This window comes from Piliocolobus tephrosceles, chromosome 6 (assembly GCF_002776525.5).
Source record: "Piliocolobus tephrosceles isolate RC106 chromosome 6, ASM277652v3, whole genome shotgun sequence".
Classification (NCBI taxonomy): Eukaryota; Metazoa; Chordata; class Mammalia; order Primates; family Cercopithecidae; genus Piliocolobus; species Piliocolobus tephrosceles.
The window spans coordinates 141,817,583-141,834,231 of record NC_045439.1 but is presented as its reverse complement, the minus strand read 5'-3'; the positions used below and the strand labels follow the sequence as shown (position 1 = coordinate 141,834,231).

The following is a 16,649-nucleotide window of genomic DNA, read 5'->3' as shown; positions in this document are numbered from 1 at the left end:
TTCACCACTTCAGAACCCGGCCATCCAGGTGTTCCCTGGGAGCACGGGGACAAGCTCCTGAAGAAGGGAGCAGGCAGACCTGCTGACTGGACTTGTACCTGCCATTCCCAGCCCCATCCCCACCACTGCCCTGCACGACCACAGGAACACCCCTCACCCTTGGGAGAGGGCCCAAGACCCAGTTCTGGCCAGTGAGACACAGGAGGAAGTCGCCTAGGGGGCTTCTGAGAAAGATTTTTGTCTCACTAAGAAGAGAGACATAAGAAAAGTTCTTTCTTGGCATACTGGCACACACCTTTGCTTGCTTCCTGCCTTTGCTTGCATTTGAGGAGGTAAATCCTGGCATTCTGGCACCCATTTTTGTGGCCAAGAGGTAACAAACCTACAACCAAAAGGCCAAAATGATGAGAAGACAGACCAGAAGCACAGAAGAGGCCTGGGTCCTTGATGACACTGTGGAGCCACCAACCAAACCTAGGACCTCCTTCCTCTGCAACTCTTATTTGAAAAACCATGAAAATCCTATAGCTTGAGTCAGTTTTGGTTGGCTTTCTTTGTTACTTGCAGCCTAAAGCATTTCAACTGATGGAAATAAAGAAGAGAGGGAGAGGGTAGCAGATCTCTGAGTCTTTGGACACTGCCTGTGACCTGTCCCCATGAGGTCTCTCTGCCCCCACAGCAAATAACTTTGCTATTTTAAGGAGGCCCAGAGACCACAGAGCCCCACCCAAGCCTAGCAGGCCTGCTCCTGCCAGGAACAAAGAAAACTATTTCGTTTTGAGGTTTTCTCTCATCCTTCAGCACCGTTCCTTGGGAGGTGCTGATGCAGCTGCCTGTGCCTGCCGTGCAGTTGCTGGAAAAGTTGCACAGCTCAGGGGATGATAACAATGACCACTTGGGTCAGGGGGAGCAATAATCAGGGTCACACTGCCTGTTGCACACGACCACCCCACACAGCATCCCCTGGGTCCAGCAACACTGCCGAGCCTTGAAAGGAGATTTTTTCCCTTTTTTTCTTTCTTTATTCCACTGAATGATGTCATTGCTACAGAAACCATGAGGAAGAGGGGTGGAGAGGAAAATGAGGTAATGGATGCAGAACATCTGGCACGGTGCCTGGTGGGCACTGAGCAAACACCAGCACCCTCCCTTTTCTCTTCCAACAGAACGGCAATGCTGGGTGACAGAACACAGCATCAGGCAACTCCTCCAGGGCAGCGGTGCCTCTGGCGGGGGCATTACCTATCTTTTTGGATTCCTGGTTTTTAAAGGACTCTTTCTACTGGGGTGCTTTTCCTTCATGGTGTCCACTTAGACGTAGTGCACGTGTATGCACACAACACACACAGACACACACACGCACGAACACACACACACACACATACACACACACATACACACGCTGGTTTAAGAGCCCAAGCTCCTGACTCCACAGCGAGTTGGTTCCCAGTCATGAGGTCAGGGTTCTCAATTAGCTTCTGCCTCAGCCTCATCCAGGTCCTCCTGATCTGACCCCCACTGAGGCTGCTCCTGTCACTGACCCTCCTGCTGGTCCCCTGTCCATTTCATAAGGACATTCGGAGGCCCTGGGAACTGCTCAGTGCACAGCCTTTCCCTGCACATCGTTTCTTCCCCAGCACCTGGGCTCTTTGTTTGGGCCCTCCTGGTTTCTGTGAAAGTCAAAGCTGTGGTTGCCTGAGTACCAAACCACTGGCATAGTCTGGCCTCTGTCAATCCAGCTCTGGGGATACAGTCTCTCTCCTCACCTCTCCCACCGAGTCAGGACCACTCCAGCCCACAGGGCACTTTTGTGAGAATAGAGGAAGGTGCCTCTTCCTCCAGCAGAATCAGCTCCAGGCTCAGCGAGTGGAACGTGGACTGGATTTCAGACCCCACTTACCCCCTGCCAGGTGCCTTTGTGCAGGGCACAACTCAGACAACCATACACAGCAGACCTGCAATGGAGTCATTCCAATTATTCTCCTGAACTTCTGAACTAAATGATTTTCTCAGACATTGACTCATTCAGAACTACTCCAGAATTTCCAATGTGGAGCAGCCCCGCTGATGGGGCAACAACTTTGCAAAACTCCAAGACACATTCAGCACTCCCCAGCATGATCCCATGGCTCCCCCAACAGACCTTGCTGGCCTCACCTTCCTGGCTCTCCTCTGCTAACTCTAAATAAAGTCACAGCATCTCTGCTGTCCAATTACAATTCATTCCTCCCTGCCCCATCTGGAGGCAAATGGCACATCTGGCCCAGGAGACCTGGTGATCCCTCCCTCCCACATTCTCATCCTGCCCTTTCCCCAGCTTGCCTTATCTTCCACATCACATGGGAAACTGAGGGCATCCCTCTCAGCAGAAAGTCTCCTGTACCCAGCAGTGCTTAGCCTCAGGGAATGAATGGAGAGGCTGGGTGAGCCCATGTAGACTCCAGAGGAGGCAGGAAAAGCCCTGGGAAAAGGCCTTTCTCTATTAGCTACTATTGTGAGCAAGTTGATCTACCTTTTGGGACCCCATTTGTGTATCAACTGTGGTGATAATAATGGTGCCTCCTCATGGAGCTGATGTGGGGATTAAATGAAAATGCATGTACAGTGACTATAACATTACTTGGCTCATACTATGGGCTTAATACATGTAACTATTGTAAAGTCCCTTGACTCACCTGTTTCTATCCCCTCGTTATAAAATGGATAAAGTGATATGTTACATATTTTAATGTATTTGACAGTTAGTGTTGTACTTGCTGCATGTTAGGTACTATTCTAAGCACTTTGCAAATACTGCCTTCCTTAGTGTTCATCACAACCCAGTGAGGCAGACGCTATTATCTTCCCCATATCACAGGGGAGGAAACTAAGGCACAGGCATTCAGTAACTTGCCCAAGGTCATCCAGGCAAGAAGGGACAGAGAAAGGATTCAAACCCAGGCCTTCCACTCCATAGGGTGTGTGCTTAACTGGGCTATGGGGTTTCTCTGTGACTCTTGTGAGAATTAAATGAGGTCATGCCTGCTAAGTGCTTGGCACGTAGAAGGCACTGGAGATTTGGTCATTATGGTAATGTACCATTATTGTTGAATATTTGTAATTGTTATTACTAATATATGCAAAGCCCCACCCAAAGGATGCTGGCCCTTCCCCTTTTCTTCCTCTCTCCAGCACTGATGTTGCTGGGTGGGTGGTGGTGGGGTTGGAGGAGGTGTCTTTATGGAAGGCTGTGTTTCCAGTTTGGGGGCAGGGAGGGAAGATTTTCGGTATAGAATTAAGAGTGAGCAAACTCCCTCAGCACGGAGCCTCATCGAACTGGTACACCAGAAGCTCAGCAAGTTATGTCAGCTACAATATGGGGAGGCGTGGACATGGGGATACACCAGGGTGTGTGGGGCAGAAAGGAGGCTGTACCCGGAAGCCTGAGGGTCTATGGCAGAGGTAAGCAGACAGAGGGAGACGAGGCTGCCCCTGCAAGATTCAGCTCAGCAAATAACCGAGTCACCTAATATAATCGTACAGGCTCAGAGCAGAAGCCATTTCTTGCTCACATCTCCCCATCCCATCCTGCAGATGAAGACCACGCTTGTCACAGTGCGTCTCACTCCACCATGATGCAGAGTCTCCTCTCCCACGAGCTCCTTATGCTATAGCCAGGCTCTCCTTATTGTCCCAGGCACGTGGTTACCTCCACCTCCCCAACCCCAAGACACTCCAAAGAGATGCCTGCCCTCTTCTCTCTGCACCCTGGAATTTTACTCATCTCTCTCCCAACACACACCTTCCCTGACCACCCCCACCAACACACTCTTTCTTCCTGGGGACCCATCTGCACTTGAAGGTCCATAAGCCACTCTTGGGCACTGAGGGCAAGCTGCCCTGCCCTGGTGCATTGCTTTTCCTGTGTTCAGGTCTAACTCCAAACTCCTTGACAGTTGGGATGATGTCTTAGTCATTTCTGAATCTCTCATATGAGACCAACACAAGATCAATACAATAATGAATACACAAACGTAAAGTAAAACAAATAAACAAGTAAAAATAAAATTTTATAGGTAACGCATTTAGAAGCAGCTTATAGGAATTACCTAATTTGGTCCTCATTATCCTCATGAATCTGACATTACTGTGCCCATTTTGCAGATGTAGAAACAGGCAGAAAAAAGGTAAGTACCTTGCTAAGGACCCCCAGCTGGCAGTGGTGGGACTGGGAGCTAAACCCAGGAGTCTCACTACACCTCCTGTGCTCAGAGCTACCCTCTGCACTCTCACTGGCCATTGAGGAGTGACTCAGTGATGACACCTGACCTCTGCCTACTCTTCAAACTCATGACTTCCCCAGGGAAACTGGCAGGGAGAGGTGCCTGGGGGCTGGGGCCTCAGCCTCTGACCAGACCTCCTGGCCTCTCCGGAGCAGTGGTTCTCAGCCCTTACTGCTTAAATTTGCCCGCAGACATGTTTTTTCATAAGTACTGACACCTGGGTCTCTCCGCAGCCAACGAAATGGACTTGATGATGGGGCCTGAGCCTCTGTATTCTTGAGCTCCCCACAGTGAGAATGAAAAGCCACTGCTCTAGAAGCAGTGATTCCTGGGAAGACTCTGAGTCTCTTGCTCCCTCCTCCCCTCACTCAAAGGCTAGGAGTCCTGCATCTGTGTCAGCCAAGTCCCTGGCTTCTCCCTTCTGTCCACATCACTTGTCCCCAGAGGGCACAGGGGAGAAAATCTGTCTGAATCTCTGGCACTCAGGACCACATAAGCCACACGTCATGAGACAGAACTCAATCTAGCCAGCAGCTAGCAGCCAGCACAGTGATTAAGCATGTTCTAAATTAGTTGCCAACATTTTTTTTTAAAAGTCAAGATCTTTAAGAAAAACCCAGACTTCTTTCTTTTGTTAAAAAATCAAAAATCAGAAACTACTATTCACCCCCATTCCCACTGCAGCCCCTTCAGGAGGGGAGGGGATGCTCAATTACACCCAAGCCCCCTCCTGCATTACGGTTCTCATCTGAGCCCTGTAAGCACTGGAACTACGTGCCCTCACAGCAGCACGTAGTAGGAAAATTTTTTAAAAATTGCTGACAAATGAGTCTTTTTGACTTTTGAAGCAGCCCGTGCAGAAAGATTTACATATGAATCAAACAAATTGCATTTCTTGCTAGACAGCATTTCTGGATGAAAGCTAGAAACAATTAAATTACCCCAGGAAGAAAAGCTATGGCACATCGACAGGATGAAACACAAACTCAGCAATAAAAGGAGCAAACTACTGATACCCACAACCCCACAGATGACTCTCAAATACAGTAAAGCTGGGCCGGGTGTGGTGGCTCACGCCTGTAATCCCAGCACTTTGGGAGGTCAAGGTGGGCAGAGTGCTTCAGCTCAGGAGTTTGAGATCAGCCTGGGCAACATGGTGAAACCCTGTCTCTACCAAAAATACAAAAGTTAGCTGGGTGTGGTGGTGTGCACCTGTAGTCCTAGCTACTTGGGGTGCTGAGGTGGGAGGATTGCTTGAGCCCAGGAGTTGGAAGCTGCAGTGAGCTGTGTTCAGACACTCCAGCCTGGGTGACAAAGCAAGACCCTAAGACCCTGTCTCAAAAACACCCAACAACAAAAAAGAAAAAAACCTGCAAGCGGAGTGCACAAGCAGGTTCAAAGGCTACATACCCAGTGATTCCATTGACATAATATTCTGGAAAAAAACAACCTCTAAAGATGGAACACGGATGAATGGTGGCAAGGCCTGGGGGTGGGAGGAAGACCTGATCACAAAGGGGCAGGAGGGAATTTCAGGAGGCAGTGGAGATGTTCTGTATCATGATAGTGATGGTGGTTACACGATTGTTTGCATTTGTGTAATGCATAGAGCTGGACACTAAAAAAGTTGATTTTTTTTAATGCATGTAAATTATACCTTGAAGAACCTGAGTTTAAAAAATTTAGCTGAAGAAACATTTGTCCCCGTTCTAGATACAGAAAGTTGCATAAAATAAACTGTGGAGAAGCTTCAAGTTTAGAGATTCCTAAACCCTGCATGGCAGCTGAGAAGACTGGGTTCCCTCAGCATACAGCAGCGTGCTCGGGCCTCCCACTGCAAGGAGGTTCAGGAACAGCTGAGTGTGGTGCAGAGGAAGGGACCCTGGGCATACAGTCACTTGTCCTGCAGTGTCCTTGACTTTGGGCAGGAGTGGTCTTTGACCACTAGCATTGGAGTTAAAAACAGAGACACGGCCAGGTTCAGTGGCTCGTGCTTGTTAATCCCAGCACTTTGGGAGGCCAAGGCGAGGTCAGGAGTTCGAGACTAGCCTGGCCAACATGGCAAAACCCCGTCTTTACTGAAAATACAAAAATTAGCTGGGCGTGGTGGCGTGCACCTGTAATCCCAGCTATTCAGGAGGCTGAGGCAGGAAAATCAGGAGGTGGAGTTTGCAGTGAGCCGAGATCACGCCATTGCACTCCAGCCTGGGTGACAGAGCGAGACTCCATCTCAAAGAAAAGAAAAGAAAAAAAAAAAAAAAAAACAACCAAAAAATCCAGAGACACCCAGCCCCATCCCAGTTCTAGTGAATTAGAATCTCTAGGCATGGACCCCAGGAACCTTTGGGTCTGATGTTTGAAAAGCCCCTAAGGTTATTTGAATGTACAACTAATACATCACATATTAGTTTTAGGCCCAGGAGACAGTAGTTCCTAACATCAGTTCCAGGCTGGAGGAAACACTGAACAGTACCTTTCACAGACTCATGTGGTGCTGATCACCATTGTTATTCGTGTTGGTAGTTGTGCTCACTGTTGACTCGAATATCAGTTTTGTTGTTGTCATTGGTTTTACAGACGTGGTCTCACTGCTGCCCAGGCTGGAGTGCTGTGGCGATCATAGCTTAGTGTAGCCTCAAACTCCCTGGGCTCAAGTGATCCTCCTGCCTCAGCCTCCCGAGCAGCTGGAATTGCAGTCTCACACCACTGCAAGTCTTGCGCCGTGGCTGATTCTAATATCTGACATTGGTAGAGTGGTGCCGCTAGTTTACAGAGCACCCTGACATGGATTACCTGACTTAAGCTGGGCAGCTGGCTTTAGTTTTTATCCTCATTTATGGGATGAGAAGACAGAATTAGAGGTTAGGTCACCTGCTCAAGACAGCACAAGAGCAGGACCCGCTACCCCAGTCCTTTGAGTCCATCTCAAGTCTCTTTCCATCACCCAGTCTCTAGGGTTGAAAATTCTCCTTCCTGTTGGAGGCTGAACTGAGGAGGGCTGGGCAGAGAGCAGGAGGAATGAGAAAGGGCATCTTCCCAACAAAGCAGTCAAGGAATCTGTGCGACCCATGCTGAGCTGCAGAGAGAAGCCGCTGTAATCCGTGGTGTCGACAATAGAGGGGCTGGGGCTGCTCAAACACACCCGCCTCCAACCTCACGCTTTGCAAGTGGCACAAACGGGGATTACCCAGGAGCCGTGATCCAGCATGCAGTAATCCTCACCCAGCCCTGCCTGCCCTCCCACCCGATGCTGCTGCTCCTGGGAGCAACAGGCTACTGGATGCTGGGATGGAGACGCCCCACAGGATTTCTGGAGCAAAGGAACCTGAAGCTGCCCTTGGCTTCTCCTACCAGGAGTCTATCATACTGCCCTGAGATGACTTCTGGTCCTCCAGCCTCTGTTTACGTGCAGGGTGGGAGAGGCTGACCTCACTCACTTCTGGCTCTTTGGGATGGGATGGGGTGGGGGTGAGGAGGTGGTGTAAACACAGCTGTGGGTGGGGCAGACTGGAGGTCACTCATGTTAGGCTTCCACATGCATGGACACTGCCAGGGCGTCCACGTGACCTTCCAGTGGTGGTGCAAAGCACTCAGGGTCTGCGTCCAGCAGCTTCAGTCAAGGCCCCTGCTGTATCGCTCTGGCAAGTCTCGATGACTTGATTCAAGAGGCAGCATGGGCCTGGGGTTAAAAGAGCCAGGCCGGTTCCTTGCTGTGTAACCCTAAGCAAGAAACATCACTTCTCTGCTTCCTCATCTTTTTTAAATTTAAATTTTCTTTCCTTTTTTTTTTTTTTTTTTTGAGACAGAGTCTCGCTCTGTGGCCCAGGCTGGAGTGCAGTGGCCGGATCTCAGCTCATTGCAAGCTCCGCCTCCCAGGTTTACACCATTCTCCTGCCTCAACCTCCCAAGTAGCTGGGACTACAGGCGCCCGCCACCTCGCCCGGCTAGTTTTTTGTATTTTTTAGTAGAGACGGGGTTTCACCGTGTTAGCCAGGATGGTCTTGATCTCCTGACCTCGTGATCTGCCCGTCTCGGCCTCCCAAAGTGCTGGGATTACAGGCTTGAGCCACCGCGCCCGGCTTATTTTCTTTTAATTGAGACAGATTCTCACTTTGTTGTCCAGGCTGGAGTGCAGTAGCGTGATCTCAGCTCACTGCAACCTCCGCCTCCCAGGTTCAAGTGATTCTCCTGCCTCAGTCTCCGGAGTAGTTGGGATTACAGGCGCCCGCCACCACACCCGGCTATGCTTCTCATCTTTAAAAGAGGGGCGATATTAATAGGGCTCACCTCCTAGGGCTGATATGAAGATTAGATCCTCTAAAGTATACAAAGCACCAGACATGTGCTAAGTATAAATATCAACCATCACCATCACCACCACCATCCTGTTTCCTAATGTGTTCAATGGGATTCGTCCTCATCTCTTCTGCCTACCTCACAGGGGCGTTGTGAGTTAAGATCAACAAAACTATAAACTCTGAGAGGACAGAGCCTGTGTCTGCCTTGGTCCTCTGTTACATCCCCAGGATTCAGAATAGTATCTGGTAGTAGGGGTGCTCAGCAAATATCCATGAATGAATGAATGGCGTGTGGAGGTGAATCTTGTGACTCTGAAGGTGCTCCATGGGGCTGAGCTGCTTTTGTTTCTAGCGAGTAGTCAGTGAGGTCCAACAATAGGATTTGCTGTGTTTGGAGGTTGTGAGTTCCCCATTGCTGAAGGCAATTAAAGAAACTGGAGGTCACTTGGCACAGGTGTCAGGGATGGGACTCACATAGCAGGTTCAGGTCGAACTGAATGACACTGGAGAATCCTTTCCAACTCAGAGTGAATTACAGGCTAACTCATCCCATACCAAATCCCCGTGGCCTTCATCAGCCTCAGGCATGTCTTGCCCAGTCAGCTCACACTCAAGGGAATGTACAACCAACCCTCACATCCTCACGCTGCAGTCACACAGTCCACCCACCTGGGCGGTCTCAAAACACGCCCACGCCCCCACACACTCCACTTCCACACGCAGTCACCCACCCAGCAGCATTGCCACAATTATCATTAATGTACGGAGCACACACTGCAAACCCGGCTATGGCTTAAGTCCTTCTCCAACTTCATCTCATTTACTTTTCACTCTAAGCAAAAGAGATTATCCCCATTTTAAAGATGGAAAACCAAGACTGAGAAGGTCAAATAGTGGCTCACATTTATAATCCCAGCACTTTGGATAGGGAGGATCACTTCAGGGTGGGAGGATCACTTCAGGGTAGGAAGATCACTTGAACCCAGGAGTTTAATAACAGCCTGGGCAACATAGTGAGAACCTATCTCTACAAATAATAAGAAAATCAGAAAAATTAGCCAGGCACGGTGGCATGTGCCTATAGTCCCAGCTCCTTGGGAGGTTGAGGTGGGAGGATCACTTGAACCTGGGAGGTCAAGGCTGCAGTGACCCATGATTGCACCACTGCCCTCCAGCCTAGGTGACAGAGTGAGACCTTGTCTCAAAAAAAAAAAAAAAAAAAAAAAAAGTGAAACTTGCCCAACGTCACATGACTGCCAAGGAGCTGAACTGGGCTTTGAACCCAGGTCTGTATTATTCCAAAGCTTGTCCTCTTGAGTCACATTGCCTCCCTATCTCAAACCAACAACCAAACCAAAGCAAGGCCAATCTGTTCTCACAAGGCTCTGGTAACCCACCCATCTGGAAAGGCAGAGTTATGAAGCCGGAGCCACAGTTCATTCCCATCCCAGGTGCACATGTGCTGGTCTCCAGTTCAGGCCAGTGTGGAACTCTGGGCAGGTCCCCTTTCAGGAATGCCTCCTCCTCATTTCCTCCTGCCAAACCCTATTCAATAGTACGGTACAGTTCAAATGCTTCCTGTGCTGCAAAGCCTCTCTGGTCCCTGAGAAAGAACTCAGCACTCCCTGCATCGCGCTTGCTCCAGGCCTCCATGCTGGCACGCACTGCATTGTTCTGGGGCTAGTTGTTTATGTGTCTGCTTCCCCTAGCCGACTGAGTCCCATGGGGTCGGGGGCAGTGTCTGATTTGTCTGCGCCTCCATTCCAGCCATGAGCACAGGTCCTGGCACCTCCAAGATGCTCAATTGCTCATTAAACGCTGTGGCTAAATTGCTTACGGCCTGCAGGGTCCCTACACCTGCACTGGCAGAGTTTATGGTGGTCACACAGTTGAGAATATTCACAGCTGATCTCATCTGTCCACTCCAAGCTGAGTAACACACCCGTTAATCAGCAGGCAGGGAGAACATCTGTGGCTCCTTCAGAAAGTAATAGCTTCCCAAAGTGGCACAGCGTATAATAGGCCCTGTACCGTTCCCTGTGCTCCCAAGTGGAGCTCGGCCAGCAGACTGCCTTGCATTTACCCCAGAAGACTTTCTACTCTTTGTTGGGGGATTTCATCACAGAAACTGGCTCCCCGCCCAATCCTGCCTGACACACACAGTAGGAAGGCCTGGAAACCTTCTAGCCCTGGTCCTGCCTCGGCTGGCTGAGTGACTGGCTGAATGACGGCAGGCACATTCCCTCTCTGGGACTCAGTTTGTTTATCTGCAAAACAAAGAAATAACTACCCTACTATAGCTGCTTGATAAGACTCAGATTTAAGAAAAAAAAAGGAAGAGAAGGCATTTTGGAAATATAAAACTGATTCAAAAGCAAGATATGGGACCAGGTGATCCCTAAATGCAGACTTTTGAATGAGGTTGGAAGGGGAAGACCCTCTTTACTCCTGTGGCTTAAAATAACTTATCAGACTCATGGACAAGTGTTCTGTCCTTTCTGGGCCTCAGTTTAGTCATCTGTCAAACAAGAGGTTGAACGGAATCGGTGTTATCAGTGTTTTCCAAACTTCGTAATTTGTGTACCACTGCCAACATGTTCTTGCCATTTCTACAAATCACCCGAACCATATCTATTTTAAAATTTTCTTTAAATTGGCTCTTTCTAACATTTAAATATCTGTACAAACATCATTCTAAGCAATTTAAGCCATGTCATCACAGTTTGATGTCCCAGCCACCGTTTTTCCTAAAACACATTAAATAAATACACAACAATTAGGCCGGGCATGGTGGCTCACACCTATAATTCCAGCACTTTGGGAGGCCAAGGTGGGCGGATCACCTGAGGTCAAGCGTTCGAGACCAGCCTGGCCAACATGGTGAAATCCCATCTCTACTAAAAGTATAAAAATTAGCCGGGTGTTGTGGCGCATGCCTGTAATCCCAGCTACTCAGGAGGCTGAGGCAGGGAAGTTGCTTGAACCTGAGAGGCAAAGGCTACAGTGAGTCAAGACTGCGCCACTGCACTCCAGCCTGGGTGACAGAGTGAGACTCTGCCTCAAAAGAAAAAATAAGAAAAATATATAACTCCACTTTCATCTTCTATAAAATGAGAGTGATGATGCCAGTACTGTCCACCCAAAAAGGAGAGAACACAGCAAAGAAAGACCTAGGGTTTATCTGGTCCTACTATTCACTCTGAGTTTGCTGAGAATGAACACGTGCACACACACATGCATGCACACACTCATATATATGTACATATATATGTATGTGTACACATACACACACAGACACACATTTACACCCAGTATTTACAATTACACCCAACCATGTTTATTCAGGCCCCACTGAGACTATCTTGTGTACGGCTGGTGGTCTATGTCCATTTTTGAGAAGCAGAGGGAGACAGGACCCTTTGGAACACTTCCAGCGCCAACAGTCCAAGGTTTACATCCATGTGATGCACACACCTGGCACCAGCGCCACGACGGAAGCCCCAGGGGATGATAAGACAGTCTAGCCCTCTAAGACCTTTCCATCTTGCACACACAAAAAATGCTCTCCAATTGCTTCAGTGTGTTTTATTTGTTTTTTATTTAAATCCTGCATCATACTAAAATGCTAAAAGGCATCATACTAAAATGCTAAAAGGCATCATACTAAAAGGCATCATACTAAAATGTATACGTTGCAGCAGGATGAAAATCTAAGTGATAAAATTCAGGCTAAAGGAAGGTGAGGGTAGGAGAACTAAGACAAGGCAAAATGAGTATATAGAAGGCTAATAGCTCTTGAATGCTTCCTGGAAGAGTACACAGATTGGGGCTCTGAGCTTCCTAGCAGTCAAAGTAAAAAGGAAAGCATGACTCATTCTCCTTTCATTCTTATTAATATGTGATATATGAGCAACATCCTTAATTGCATCCCAAAGATAAATACGATGTAATCGTATCTGGGGCTGCTGACCTGACTAGGGAGATGCTGTTACCATCTTCTGATAAGTATCCCTGCCTCTCCTTGAGCCCATCTTCTATGCTGATGCCGCTGTGATCCTCCCCTAAATAAATTTTTGACCATGTCACTTCCCTTTCTCAAAATCGCAAAATGTTTTCCTCTTCCCTACAGAATGAAATTTTAAATTTTCAGGCCTGTATTCAAATATCCCCTTGAACTAGCTCAAAGTATTTTTAGGGCCACATCTCTAGGAACCTCATATTGAGATCACAGTGTAACTGCCTGAATTCAAATCCTGGCTCTACCACTTAGTAGCCATGTGACCTCGGGCAAGTTACATAACTTCTCTGAGTCCCATTTTCCTCTTTTGCAACATGAAGAGATAAAAAGTCCCTGTCTTGTGCTCGCCTCAGCAGCACATAAGCTACAAAGTCCCTGTCTTGTAGGATTATTGAGAACCAAGTGTGATAACCCAGGAAGAGCGCTGCTCATGTGCCAGGCACATCAGTGCTATCTCCTCAGCTGTGCACTCACGCCTCCCAGCCTTTGATTGCACTGTTGCTTCCATCTGGCTGCCTTTCCCCTTTTCCTGTTTACTCAAATCTTTTCACACATCTGGACTCAGCTCAAGTGCCACTTGAACTGGGAGCCTTCTGTGATTCCCCCAAATTAATGCATTTTTTGCTCTTTTTCCATAGCATATAATTTATATGTAATACAACATGTGTAATATATGCAACGCTCAATCCGTGTTTCTCACACGGAGGGTCACCTCCTACTAGTAGGTTATGAAATCAAAGTGGTAGGCTGTTACCAGCATTTTAAAAAAATGAAGCAGAGTAGAAAAGACTAGAAAATAGAATGCATATCATGACCTTTGGTTTTGTTTTGTATACATAACATGTATTTGTGTGTGTGTGTGTGTGTGTGTGTATTGGGTCACAACAAAATGATTTTTCTCACTAGCAACTATAGCAAAAAAGTCTGAAAGCCACAGCACTAACTGGGTTGCTGGAGGGCAGGGACTGACTCTGTTCAACTCTGTCCCCAGCACTTAGTAGGAAGCTTGGGACATAGTAGATGCTCAATAAATATTTATTGAAGTGAATTGAAAAATCTAGTGATCCAGAATGGCATGTTACTATGGCATTCCAGTAGCCTAAGATTCAAATGCAAACCCCCATGTTCAGCCACCATCTCTAAGGGCCCCATTCAGGCACAGGACTCACCTACTGGGATAACAACCACCCACTGGGGATTTCAAGTTGAGGTTCTTAGAAGTGAGTGGAAGAGCATAGTATGGCTTAGTCCCTGCTTACCCAGGACTCCCTCTTAAGACTCCACTTTCATCTTCCATAAAATGAGACTGATGATGCCAGCATTGTCCATCCAACAGGGACAGAACACAGCAAGGAAAGACTGAGAGTTTATTTGGTCCTACTATCCACACTGAGTTTTCTGAGAATGAACACACACACACACATACCCCCAACCACATATATATAGTCACAGACATACACATACACACACACACACACACCCCCAACAACACATATATAGTCACAGACACACACATGCACACACACACAACCCTTCATTTTATAGGTGAGAATGTGGAGGTCCAGTATGGGCAAGTGACCTGCTCAAGGTCACACAGCTGGCGAGTAGCACAGCTGGGACTAGAACCAAGTCCTTTGGTTCCCAGATCACCAGTGAAGGGAGGACAAAGGATACATTAAACAGAAAAGTGCTTGAAAAACACAGAATAGTGAAAAGTGGTGTGAGCCTAGCTCCAAGATCTGCAGAGACAAGAGGCCACAGGCCACAGGCCACAGTGGCTGATGCACTTGTCTCCTCCTCATTGCCTCTGGGTTCCCACCCATTCCCAGTCCCCACTCCCCACAGCCACCAGTGTCAGGATATCACTCGGCCTGCTCCGTGGAGCCCAAGAAAGCCAATATTGTTGGAAAGCAGGGGCTTGAAGGCTGACAGACCTGGCTCTGTCTCAGTCCCAACAACTCCTGGACCATTTTTTTGACCCCTCAGAGCCCTGCTTCCTCATCTGGTAACCAGGGTTACTACTCTCCATATACATGGTTCTTGGGAAAATTCAATGAGACAAGGCAAGTTAAATACCTAGTGTTTGCAAATTTACTTCCTTCCTTTCCCTTCTTCCTTTGAAACCCTTTATTTTATCCTCAGGTTTGTCTTCCAAATAAAACAAAACTCCGATTCTGCAAGGCTTCTCAGATTCATGCAGTTGGAATTAGTCTGGCTGTGTGTGTTTGGTTCCAGAACTAAATCCAGTTCGGCACACAGTGCCATCCCTCTGCGCACACCTGTCTGTCTCCCCCATGAGGCCATGTGCACCCAAGAGGCAAGACCCAGCTCTCCAGGCCTTTGGTAACGCTAGGTCCTCACCCATGGGAGATCTCGCAGATGACATGGGATTGCCTGCTTGCACTGGGGCCCACGCGCTGACACAGCTGTACTCACCGCCTGTCAGAATCATTTGACCGCGGCCTGGAAGACTTGCACGATGGCCCACGGCACCCAGCAGGCGGTTTGAATCTGGATCCAGGGCAACTGCCTGCTTTTAAGGGAGTGCAGCATGGCAGTAAGGCCAGCACACTGGGCAGCAAGAGACCTTGGTGGGGCTGTGTGACCTTGAGCAAGACCTTTCCCTTCTGTTGGAGTCATAGTAAAGTTCCAAAATCTATAAATAAGACTAAAAATAACACTAAGTACTTTTCTGAGAAGAAACTAGGATGACCAGAGAGCTGTTTAAAGCTATACATTTCCTGCCCAAGATTCTTAACCCTTTATCCCCCCAATAAGTGCATCTGAGGTGATGGGGAAGAGGTAGAGGTATTATTTTGAAAAGGCTCCAATGATAATTCTGATTAGCCATGTCCCCAACAGCAACCCAATTATGCCCATCATTATACTGTTTACTACAAAAGCACAGGCCATAGTGTCAGTCCTTGGGCAATTACTTAACCAGTCTGAGCTAGGTTCTTCCATCACAGAATGGAGAAAAGGCTTCATGTTGGACAGGGTTGCTGGGAGGAGGGAGTGAGCCGCTGCATGTAAACCACCCAGCAGGTCTGGCCTACAGTAGGTGTTCTATAAATGGCAGCCTCCTCCACCCTGCTCATCTGGGCGAAGTCTATGTCTCTATCAAGCAGTAAGCCTCTAGGAAGGAAGGCTATGGTCTTCCTTCTTGTCTCAGTCCTTTTAGGCTTCTGTAGCAAAATACCATAAACTGGGTAGCTTATGAACAATAGAAATTTATTTCTCATGGTTCTGGAGGCTGGGAAGTCCAAGATTAGGGCACTGGCAGATTTGGTGTCTGGTGATGGCCCACTTTCTGATTCACTGATGGGCTTTCTAGCTGCATCCTCACATGGTGGAAGAAGCAAGGGCCTCTCAGGGGTCTCTTTTATAAGTGAACTAATCCCATTCATGAGGCCTCAACCTTCACGATTTATCATAAAGATGACTGGTGAATGACCAATCACCCCAAGGGCTCCACCTCCTAGTAACTTTAGGGGTTAAGATTTCAACATGGATTTTGGAAGAACACAAACATTCAACCATAGCATTTGTGCTTCTCATCTAAGCCTAAGCCACGGCCACTGGCTCAGGAATGGGCACATCACAAATACTTGAAAACCCTTTTGCATCCCACAAACATTCACTGTGTGATTGGCCTACACCAGGCGCCCTGGGTTAGGGAGACGCAGAGAGGAGCAAGACCTGGCTGCACCCCTCAAGAGTCCTGGTCCAGGGAAAACGACTGATTCTCTGTCCACTTTGATTAGGAAGGATGACATTAGTCCTTTCTCATGGGTGCCCTAGGGAATTACTAACTAATTGGGGTCACGGTTAGTCAGAGAGCCCCAGTTAATGACCAGGTGGTGCATCCTGAGTTGGCCTAGGAGCCCTGGGAGGTGGAGGATCATTTCTCTGGCTGCCTTGAACCTGAACTAAGCCATCACTCCTGCTTTAGCCAGGAAAGCCTGTTGTGGCACCCACAATGCCCTCACCTCTCTCCTCTCAGAGGCGGCATTGAGAAGCCCAGCTCCTGTACACAGCTTCTCCACCATCCTACCCTCTCGCATCCCAGTG

The 16,649-nt window shown here is 48.2% G+C and overlaps 1 protein-coding gene across 3 annotated transcripts in view; it reads right to left on the bottom strand.

Annotated features, from left to right (window-relative positions):
• The window catches only part of CORO2B (coronin 2B), a 216,252-nt gene that overhangs the window by 100,480 nt on the left and 99,123 nt on the right, over nt 1-16,649 (bottom strand). Inside the window, exon 1 of one of the 3 annotated variants that reach the window (XM_023220660.1) lies at nt 15,015-15,246. The exons of the other annotated variants lie outside the window; for them this stretch is intronic. The gene's annotated coding sequence lies outside the window, so the exon portion shown is untranslated. Of the gene's footprint in view, nt 1-15,014; nt 15,247-16,649 lie in introns of those variants that run through there. 3 annotated transcript variants of the gene reach the window in all.